Below are 11,602 nucleotides of genomic sequence, written 5' to 3' on the forward strand. Positions count from 1 at the left end.
CCTCCTCATTCTTTCACTATTTCTTCCTTTAAGCACTCCAAGGAGTCCATACAATACCTGAAGTTCTATACTTTAACCAAGGCGTGATAAGTAGAATTAACTGAGGGTTTGGACCAAATCAACTCTACTTTTAATTTAATTTAATTTCCATTTAATTTATATTTTTATTGAAGTTACTAACAGTTTATTCATGATGTAGCAATTTAAAGGAACGTGCGGAATGTGACTAATTAATTAATTTAATTACTCTTATTTTATTTTAATATTGATAGCATCATGATTAGGTTATTTTATATTTGATTTGACTAACGTTATTATTTTTGAATTGCTTCCAATATTAATGTTTATTCTATTGTTATTATGATCACCATATTGCATGTTTAAAGGGAATATGTAATTGAAAATCACGCCTAATAAGATAATTTGGACAACCTGTTTAGGTTCCTTTTTAATTTTATTGCTTAATTCAAGTGATCACAAATATTTTAGAATTATGTGTTGCATTAATATTAAACCAATTTAGCCTAATAATAGTTTGGAGCAAATTGAATTTTTATTTGTATGCCTTTGAGATCGAAGGAATCACTTTTCACTATAAGAATCGAGTAGAGACCAATACGGGTGAATGTGACTCCATGACTTACTTCGTACCATCATCCCCGATCCTCCTTTCGTGGTTCCGAACCATATGGAGTTAGTAATCTCATGGATTATGAATGGGGTGTAACCTTCACGGGTCAATCGTTGTTGCCTTTGATGTCCCTTATTGTGGTTGCCTTTTTATGATCCGTGAACTGTTTACAAGTTCCTTAAAAACTTGTTGGCGGCTCCCTACTTTCCTTGTCCCTAATCGTATTATGTCAATTCCCACTTCCTAAGAGTGCCAAGCATATTCACATATGCTTTTAACGTAGGCACACTTCAAACGACGCCTACAGCGGGAAACTGATAATTTGATAGCAACCCTTCTTCTCATGTCCCATACGATTACAATGAGTGCAAAACGGACAATCTCCATCCCCCGGAATCACTCCTTGTACGGGAATCCACTTTGAATGCCATAACGTTCTCTTTTGGTTTATCATCTCGGACACGAAGCCTCTCCGTATTAATGATTGTTTGGTAAGCACTATCAACCATAGGCAAAGGTGATTATGCTAATAATCATCTAGACGCATCAAAAAATTATGTAGGTAATCCTCTTCTCGAATTTCTATAACGTGCCGAGCAATATTGCACTTGCAAGTACCACACGAACACTTTGGAACACGAGAATACTGCACCAATTCCTTCCAAATTTTTGACAAGTGACCAAAGTAATATGTTACAGACTCAGTAGAAGTTTGATTGCACTCCCCTAACGGCTGCTTAAGCTGACATATACGAGTACCGCTCACCACACAATATCTCTATTTGAGATCAATGTATCCACAAGTCATGCGCAATGTCAAAATCCTCAATTTGAGAACGCAAAGCATCATCAAGTGTATTAGTAATCCACGACACAAGCATAGAGTTTACCGCAACCCAATGCTTCTTCTTTAACTCGTCACTAAGCTCTAAGATTGAAGCATCAACAAAACCAAACTTGAATTTTGCAATCATCGAACGACGTATCGTTTTAGCCCATTCATCATAATTTCGCCCTTTCAATTTTACCGGAGTAATAACAACCCCCGGATGATCACTCGACCCCAGGTAATACTCTAGGTCCATCGGTGGTGGTGGTGGAACTTGATCATCCTTTGTCATCTCTCGGCCCTCTATGTGTTCTCCTCAATTTTTTTTTTTTCTTAACCTAAGCTCTTGATACCATGACAAATTCAACTAAATCTCTTGACTTTCTCATTCACAACTCATGAATATATATAGTTACACAAGACATTCCTAACCCTAACATAATTAGAAATAAGATAAAATATTAACATAATTAGAAAACCTAAAAGATATTATACAATATTTCCTAATCTTATCTCAACAGTATATCTCTTTTTTTGCCTTTGTTATAGGGTACTAGTGCCCTTTGAATAATCGTCAGACAATTAATAATTTGCGCTAAATGACTATTTTAATTGGTATATGTTACACTTGTTAACTTTTTGTTTTTGACTTTTTGTCCATAGTAAATATAGTTCATTTTCTAATCAGTTGACAAGCATCCCCACAAAAATGACAAAATCAGAAACAATAAATTTTAAATAAATATCGCCGAGGTTAGTTGAATGTGCATTTTAACAATAGCACTAAGGTTGATGTGCACGAAATGATGAATTTGATAGGAGCTCGAGCTCCTACTTATTGATCTTTGCAAGTTGGGGGTTCGAATGAAGGAATGCAGTGTAGATGATTAATGCAATTTGCAAATATTACCTATACAACTTTATATATGTTCATTTACACAAATAAGGGATTGGACTATCCAAAAATTATCACGAGACGAGACAATAACCCAATGAACTCAAATCGTTCAACAAGTCGACCATGAGATCGTTGACACACATATGGTCTTGAACTACTCAGTGTTCAGAGATGATAATACATATATACTTAATCAGGAGTTAATGCTTTGTCAAAAATAAATAAAAAAAAAAAAAAAAAAAAAAAAAAAAAAAAAAAAAAAAAAAAAATTCAGGATTTAATGTTTGTTTGTATTGTCCTCTAATTGATTTTATAGTGACATATTACTTACATTATTAAATCCTAAAATTATGATATGTTTTTTGATTCAAGCACAATCTAATATATATATATATATATATATATATATATATATATATATATATATATATATATATATAAAAGGGGAGTTTTTGCCCGAGTTTATAGAAAGCCATGTAGGATTTAATTTCTTAGTGCGTCATGTAGGAATATAAATTTAAGTTGTAACGAATTAATAGGGAATTATTAATTTCTTTTACAATTAAATAATTCAAATGACACATAATATTTTAAAACTAATAAATAACAATTTTAATCACATAAATATGAAAAATATTTATTACAAAAATACTAACAAACCATGAATCGGACGGGTTTCATCAACTATCACATACATAAAAGAGTAAGTTAGTTTTTAATCAAGGACCAATTGAATTAGAAAGATCCTAACGAGTCATTCCTAATTATCATATGTCATGTGATTGCATGCTTTTTTTTTGGTCTTGATAAACAATACACATATGAATGAATTATTAATTAAAACAAATAGATCATATAATCATTTATGCAAAGAATAATGATCATAAATAATAATACAATAAAAATGTATAAAATAAAATTAAACAACAATAATTGAACTGGATATCGACATAAAAATTGTTAGTATAATCGAATAAATTTATAGAATTAAACGGGAAGAATATTTGGTTTTAAGAGTACCCATAGAATAGTAGTTCCTCCATTTTTTTTAATGCACCATTTGAACTTTACACTATTCATACAACAACGTGTTTTGTGTGCGGCCGGTCATACCATGTGACCATTTGTAAAACAACAACGTAACCCCTATAACATACACTAACCAAGTAACCTTTGTAGTATTGACCAATTAATTCCTATAACATTTACGAAGTAAACCCTTTAACACTGACAAAAAAAATTCTATAACTCTAACGAAATAACCTTTGTGTGGCCAGCCACATATAAAAATTTGTGTTCACCCAATCTCCTTTAATTAACTAGCTTTTGTGATTTGTACGTAAGAAAAAATATAGTCACGTAAGGTCTTTTTAGATTTGTCTTAATCTCATCTTTAAAATATCACCTTTAATTATAACTTTTAATCAATCATAATCAAAGATTTCATGGCAAAAACAATACATTAGCAAGCGTGAATCACAAATGGTGCAAATTTAAAAATAGAGGAAGTACATTTTAGCACTGTATGATTTGAATCTTTTATGAACCTCGAAATGTCTTGGGCTAATAATGTATGTTAAGGTTTAACTTTGATGGATTGGATCGCCTAATAGGGTTGATACAAAGACAAGAATAGACCCGGTCTACAATAACTTATTGTAGACCCAACCTTCTTGTATACAATACGAATGTGATTACATCATACAAGATGTGATTATATTACTACAAAAGTGATTATATCATTTTGAAACTGTTATGTAAATGTATAACTGAAAAAGTGAATTTATCGTTATAAAAAGTATCAAATAGTAAATTACATTATTTTAAAACATGATTTTTAAATTTTATCATCCTAAAGATAATTATATAATCTCATTAAATAGTTTAATATGAGTTATATAATTCAAAATATAACTCACAAAAAGATAATTTTATCATCTAAAATGTGATTATATCATCCAGAATGTGATTATATTATTTGAAAGTGTCAAATTTTGAGTCTACAATAATTTATTATAAACCGGGTCCATACAAGACCAATTGTAGGGCTGATAGTGTATTGCTTCAAATTATTAGGAATGTTATGCTTTCCTATCTTTTAGTTAGTTACCACTAGTTGCTTAATGTTAGGAGTCAATAATAATAGTTATTGTTTAGTCAATGTTATTGACTAGTAGTGGTACGTGGAGTTCGTTTCTTCACTTTGAGAATCATGTTAGCTAGTGGAGCTTAATAGTAGGGATTAGTTATGGTTAAGATTAGCTTATTTAAGTTGTAGAATGCTTTGTACTTTGTTATGTTAATTATGCTATATTATTATGAGTAGTTTAATATGTTTTCATTATTGTTTTCTCCTTCTCAAATTTACACAAATAGTACTACAAACAATGAAATCAAGTTGCGTTGCTTGTTTTCATACTCAATATTTTTTTTTAACTCTCTTTCTCCCCTTTTTATTTATTTTTTTTTTATTTATTTTTTTTTTTTTTTTTTGCTTCATCTCTTTCCCTTCTCTTTTCGGCTTTTCCCAAGATCTAATTTGAAGCTCTTGATACCATGTTAGATATTTTAATATAGATAACTCTACAGGGTCGTCCCAAACATTTTGGAGGCCCTGTTCTAATCTTGAAATTGGGCCCTAATTAATTTTTTTGTAAAAACAAGAGAAAGTAAATGTAATTTTAATAATTAAAACGCTTTTACAAAAATCACAATATTCCCAAAAAAAACTACCCTTTTTTTGTGTGTAAATAACATCTCAATACACATTCAAATTGACATCAACCTTCTCCGAGAACATCCTTAAAAAAAAATTAAAAATTATCAACCTTCTACTTACAGAAAGCCATCTTTCTAACACATTTTGAATCAAAGTGATCCACCAAATTTTCATATTGTATGAAGTATATTCATTTCGTTTTTTCCCCTCAACAACATATATTATGACAAAAATTTTTAAAAAACAACATATTTGACGAATAAATATTTTATCAAATATAGAGATTTGCTATGAGTATATATTGAATATACACTTTTAGCGTTTAAAAAAAAAAAAGGAAAATGTAGATTTATTTTTGGAAATTTTGACAATTACCACCTTCTGTTATGTCCATTTTAGCAATTACCACCTTGTATTTTTTTTTTTGAAAATTACCACCTTCTACTTTCAAAACATCAAAAGTTACCACCTTCTTGCCCTCCAACTACCACATGACGTCATTTTGGACTCATTCTTTCCCTTCCCTCCCTATTTCCCTCACATTTCTCATTTTTATTTGGATTCTCATCTCCCCTTTCACTTTTTTCCCCCCAAACCACCAATAATTGTTCGTCAATTTTGATTTGAAGGAGTGAATTGAAGTGTTTTGATTGTTTTGGGGAAAAAAAGTGAAAGGGGGGATGAGAATCGAGTTAGGAATGAGAAATGTGAGGGAAATAGGGAGGAAAGGGAAATAATGAGACCAAAATGATGTCATGTGGTAGTTGGGAGGAAAGAAGGTGGTAACTTTTGATGTTTTCGAAAATAGAAGGTGGTAATTTTCAAAAAAAAAAAATACAAGGTGGTAATTGCTAAAATGGACTAAACAGAAGGTGGTAATTGTCAAAATTTCCTTTATTTTTTCCATAATTCCATTGACAATTGAGGAGTATGATTGCAAAATTAAAGGATAAAATATGGAAGGTTTGAAGTTTTTTTTGGAAATAACAATAATTCAATTAGAGCCTAGGTAGTGCCTATTTTTTTTAGAGAGTATGAAAAAATTGATTGTTCCATTAAAAACTAAGAATATTATTACTCTATAATCTATGTATACATTCTAGACTAGATGTTGACTGGGATCATTAATTAAGGGGAAAGGAATGACAGTTTTGATTTTTATATTAAGAAAAAAAAAAAAAAAAGGCCCCTTTGGTTTTGGGGCCCTGTGCAGCAGGCCTGCTTGCACAGGCTCAAAACCGGCCTGAGAGGGAAAGAGAGAAAAAACAACTAAAAAACTGATTCATTTCACACACTAATTCACGGTTATACAAAGGCATTATATATAGCCAATGAACATAACCACCTAAAGCTATATAAGGGGAGGCATGATCATATGATCAACAAAATGCCTAACTATACTCCACTAACGGATACAACTCAACACTACTCATCAATAAATCCTAATTTCTAGCCAGTTAAACCACAACTACAAACTATAACTAATTTATTTGACTAATTTGAAGCAATACACTAACACTGATGATGAATTGACCTTGAACGACTTAAAATAGTTTTTTTGGGTGGTATTAGGGTTAGTATTACCGGGGCAAACTATTCACAATTTCAAATTTTTAGTGTCATATATGTACTTTAACGGTGTGTTTGGATAGAAGGAAATGGAAGGAAAAGAAGGGGAGGAAAATGGAGAGATGTGATATCTTTCATTTGGATAACAAATGAGGAAGTAAGGGAATTGGAGGGGAGAAAATTGGAGAGATTAAATTGTAGGAAAATGATTAAATTGTAGGAAAATGATCCCTCCAACAATGGAGAGATTTGGAAGGAAAACTCACCATTTTTCTCTCCCCTCTTCTTCTCCTTCCTCTAATGTTATCCAAACACACTGTAAAAGACAAGAAATAGATCACATTGAGTCATTAGACCAGCGTATCACGCAAGCAACCAGGGTGCCCGTTGGCCACTAATGCGATGCGATATGTTGCTGCACAAAAGCTAGCTAGTGTCCGCATTAGATTAGGTGCCTCAATTTTATCCATTTTTAACGTGTTACACTGATTGAGCGTATAGAGCGAGGACCTAAATTAATCTATTTATATAAGCTAATTAAGAGTCAATTCAAGATAATTTAGGTTAAATCTATATCATGTTGATTTATTAGGTCAGTTAAGTGGGACTAGGACCATGGGATGATATTATACGTAAATATATTTGGATTAAGTTTGAGTTGAGTGGTCCATCTTCTGATTCGAACCAAAATGAACGAGTTTTATTTTATCAATCATCGGGTATCTATTTTTTTAGGAGGCATGATTATTTGTCTACACTCTAAAGTATGTGTTTGCAGGGTTTGTACTCCCTTGGGCCTTGACCCAATATTACATAGACATGAATTAGATGATAATTTGTAATTCTTTCTGATTCATATTCTGATATTTAAATCTAGTTTGCACTCCCTCCATCTTCTATAAGCTGTCAAATTAACATATATATGATCAGGTTGTATACAGATTCTTAAATGAATCTGGTTCACACTAATTTATTGTGGACCATTAACATTAGAGACAATAGGATTGTTTTATTAATAAAAAAAGGTCACTATATTAAAATAAAAGTTATTATGTTAAAATAAAAATAAGTGGGACATTATAAAAGCTATAAGAGCATAATTTTTTAATGAAATATTTAATATAATTAATAAAAATCACTATGTTAAAATTAGGTCACTATTCAACATAATGTTGTACTTTAAGTTCATAATAACATTAGGGTCACACAAGTTTTTAAAAAAGGTTACTATATTAAAAATAAAGTTATTATAATAAAATTATGGGTCACTATGTTGAATATAATGTCAATTACGTGTGTATAAACCTTAGGTCCATAATAACATTATTGTGGACCAGGTCCACGCAAGATTTTCTAGCAATTTTGTATATACATAATTTGTACATACTTTGTACTAGAGCTAGCAACCATGTTGTGTTGTGTAATTCTCATATTTATATTCGAAGTTAAACAAGTTAGAGGATCTCAACAATAACTCAACCCACATAATAAATGTGTCTCATATTGTCCCGTTTAACTTTTTTTTTTTGAGAAACTGTCCCGTTTAACTAATTGTTTCTAAAATGCCTTACATATATATATATATATATATATATATATATATATATATATATATATATATATATATATATATAAACGTTAGCCGCTAAGAAAATATTTATTATCATAAAATTCGTAAATTATAGTTTATTTTCCGTAAGTTGGTTGATTTGTACGTGTTAGTTTCATGTTGAAAATATAAACACTAATCTGATCGACCCGTTTAATTACACGTGTCATGTTTTGTTGACTTGTTTAATTCGAATCATAAGTTGTTAGCACTAACCCAAAATTATTTTTTTTACTAGAGCAGCCAAGGGGAGCGCGTTGCGCGCGGGGTGCCCAACCCTTTCGGCTTAATTTTTCTTGGCTTGTGTTTGAACTTCACATGGAGTTAATTACACAAATAAGTAGAAAATGAACTCAGACAAAATGCTTCTAAGATAAGCTTTGCAGTATAATTAGCTCTATGCAGCTCCACCTGTGGCCTCTTTGTCCACCCTTGATAATTCCCTCGAATTCCTTCTTGCTTTCTTCAATTCCCCTTTTCATCGTAGTCAGTTTGGTTTTTGTTCTTCCTAATACATCTATTTCGGCACAATCACAGATTAATTTTATCAGTCTCAATAATGCCCTTTAAACCCAATTATGAGTAAGTCGTTAATTTAATTTTGACCTTCAGAAAATAAAGAAAAAAAACGCCCACAACAACCAACAACCTTTAGATGTCCAGTGACTAATATTGTCATATAATTAAACCATAACCTCCATTAAATATAAAAAAATTTAAATTTTATCATTCTTTTTTTTTAATTTCTAATTAATTGATGGGTCTTTCAAATTCATCTATTTTATGGATTCATCAAGCCGAGAGAGAATTGCTAGAAAGATCGTGAGATAGAACAAAAAAAGGCAAATAGCCAAGTTCGCCATTCTTCTTATTATCATTCACTATTCAAGTTTCTGGCAATTAATCTCATTTTCATGTACCCATATTCGATTAACACTCCTCAACCTTACTAAAGCCCTTCATTTGCCTCCTCTTAAAAATACTACAATACAATTGCAAATGAGCTAAACAGTACCTCTTAAGTTTGGTAATAAGTATTATAATTTGAAATTAATAGCAAAAGAAAAACTTGTAGATGATAATCAACTAAATCTTTCACATACAAAAATGTGAAAGCTCTTAAAATTATACTAATTAATACTACAATCCAATATATAGCAAGGGTGAAACTTTAAGAAGCATATTAATTTTATAAATATATGACCTTTTTTTTTTTTTTTTTTTTTTTTTTTTTTTTTTTTTTTTTTTTTTGACAACTATGACCAATTGGAAACTGAGCACTTTTTATGTTAATTGTTCTTATATAATTTTGGGATTGTGGAATTATGTACTTCAATGGAGATGGTGAACATAGATTGAGAAGAAATTAATAGAACGTAAAAATGTTCAAGAGTAATCAGTACTTCAAGACAAGAAGAACTAAACTCATAAATGGTTAAGAAAAAAATCAGTACTTCAAGTAAGGTGAATAGAAAAAGGAGAAAGAAAGCTCAAATGCTCAATACTCATAAATGATTAAGAAAATGTAGTATTTCAAGTGTAAGGAAAGTTTCAAAATTACATATGGGGATAATAAGGTAAATAAACATTTTGAGGGGTATAATGATCCGTGCACTATTCATAAGAGCAATCTTTTACTTTTTATAAGGTAGGGATATGAGGTAGGGATGTCCGGTCAACTTTTTCCAGCTCTACCTAGTTTGTAACCAATGATGCTCATTAAATTAATACAAAATTGAGGGAATATTCTTACAAGTCTTTAGGGTTCTTCGTGGTCCGGGTACCTAGCACAACCGTCTATAAATACATGTACAAATCCTCCCATTCTTTCATATCCCATCCAAAATAATATTAATTGGAGCCTACAAAATATGGCAAACACAAAAGCTTTTCTTATTGTCATCCTCTTTGCTGCAATTCTTATCAGTTCCTATGAGGTCTCAGCTCGTGAGCTCGCTGACCCTCACTCGACTAGACAAACTCGTTAGTTTCTTATACATTCTTCTCATTATTTATGACCTTTTTTTTCTTAAAATTTAATTGAGTTAGTTTTGTTGTCATGCTCTCTTTTAAAAATTTTATATTGATCGTTTGAAATATGATTACCATACTATTTTAATGAGCATATATTTTATGTTGATTTATTTTTTTGAAACTATAAAATATATTTTTATTATTAATTATTATTTTTGGTATAAAAAGAGTATCATCAATATTTTTTTTATTTATCTAATTTGTATCTTTGAATAAAGAATGCTGCACTTACAAAGATTCGGGGTTATCAGAGACTTATTTATACACCACAGGCGCACATAGACGACGTAGAATAAAAATTTGTTCATACTGTTTTACTATTTCATTTGCTCATTCTTATCTAAATACGGAGTACGAAAATGACGGTGCTATAAGTATGTTTTTGATAATTAACGATTTATAACGGAATAAATAACATGACTAATTTAAGCAGCTCATCATTTATGCACAAATAAATATACCTTGTAATGATATTGTGCTATAGGTTTTTTTTTTTTTTTTTTTTTTTTTTTTTTTTTTTTTTTTTTTTTTTTTTTTTTAGAGAGAGCCACAAGGATGGGGTGAGAATCGATCCCAAACCTTTTGAAATCGGGAAGGAAGCTCTAATCACTTGAGCTATCCCTCACTCTCTATATTGTGCTGTAGGTGGTATTTAGATCATGAGTTCCTGTGTTCATTTCGTTTTTGCAGAGTCTGTGGAGGAATCAAAGCAGTCGTATACAGGAGGAGGTTATGGTAACCCAGGAGGAGGTTATGGTGATCCAAACCCACCCTCGAGACAAAAGCGTAACTAAATGATACGCTGTGCGTGAAATATATGAAAGGTTTAGCATAATAAAATATATAGTCATATATATTTGTGTGTACCGATATGAAATAAATAGATTGGGAGTGAACAAAAATTATGGTTTGATTATTTTCATGAGTTAATTGAGTTGGTGCTGTGTTCGTCCCAACTTAACTATCATGTATAAGTTGATCCTATAATATAGACTTTCCGGGTTATATATTCTATGTAATTACCCTTTTTTCATTATTTTTGTTGACAACTTTGACATTTGTATTAATTAAGTTGGTGCATATATCAATATATCATACTTTCTCTATTTTCTTTAATTTAGTTGACGACTTTGACATTTGTATTATTTATATAAGGAATTTTTGTACAGAACTACCTTATACAAGTTAATATTTGTGAAAAACTACCTTATAAAAAAATTGTTTAAAACTACCTATTAAACAATAGATGTTGTAAAAAAACTACCCTATAATACAATTAATGTTATAAAAAGCTACCTTTTGCCGAATTATTG

At 30.5% G+C, this 11,602-nt stretch overlaps 1 long non-coding RNA gene across 1 annotated transcript; it reads left to right on the forward strand.

Moving 5' to 3' along the window:
- Positions 1–10,025: 10,025 nt before the first annotated feature.
- Positions 10,026–11,322, forward strand: LOC145635040 (uncharacterized). The gene is made up of 2 exons (XR_014113756.1): positions 10,026–10,238; positions 10,980–11,322. It is a non-coding gene; the product is annotated as an uncharacterized LOC145635040 (long non-coding RNA).
- The last annotated feature ends 280 nt before the right edge of the window (positions 11,323–11,602 follow it).

Source organism: Chenopodium album, chromosome 6 (assembly GCF_948465745.1).
Source record: "Chenopodium album chromosome 6, dcCheAlbu1.1, whole genome shotgun sequence".
Classification (NCBI taxonomy): domain Eukaryota; kingdom Viridiplantae; phylum Streptophyta; class Magnoliopsida; order Caryophyllales; family Amaranthaceae; genus Chenopodium; species Chenopodium album.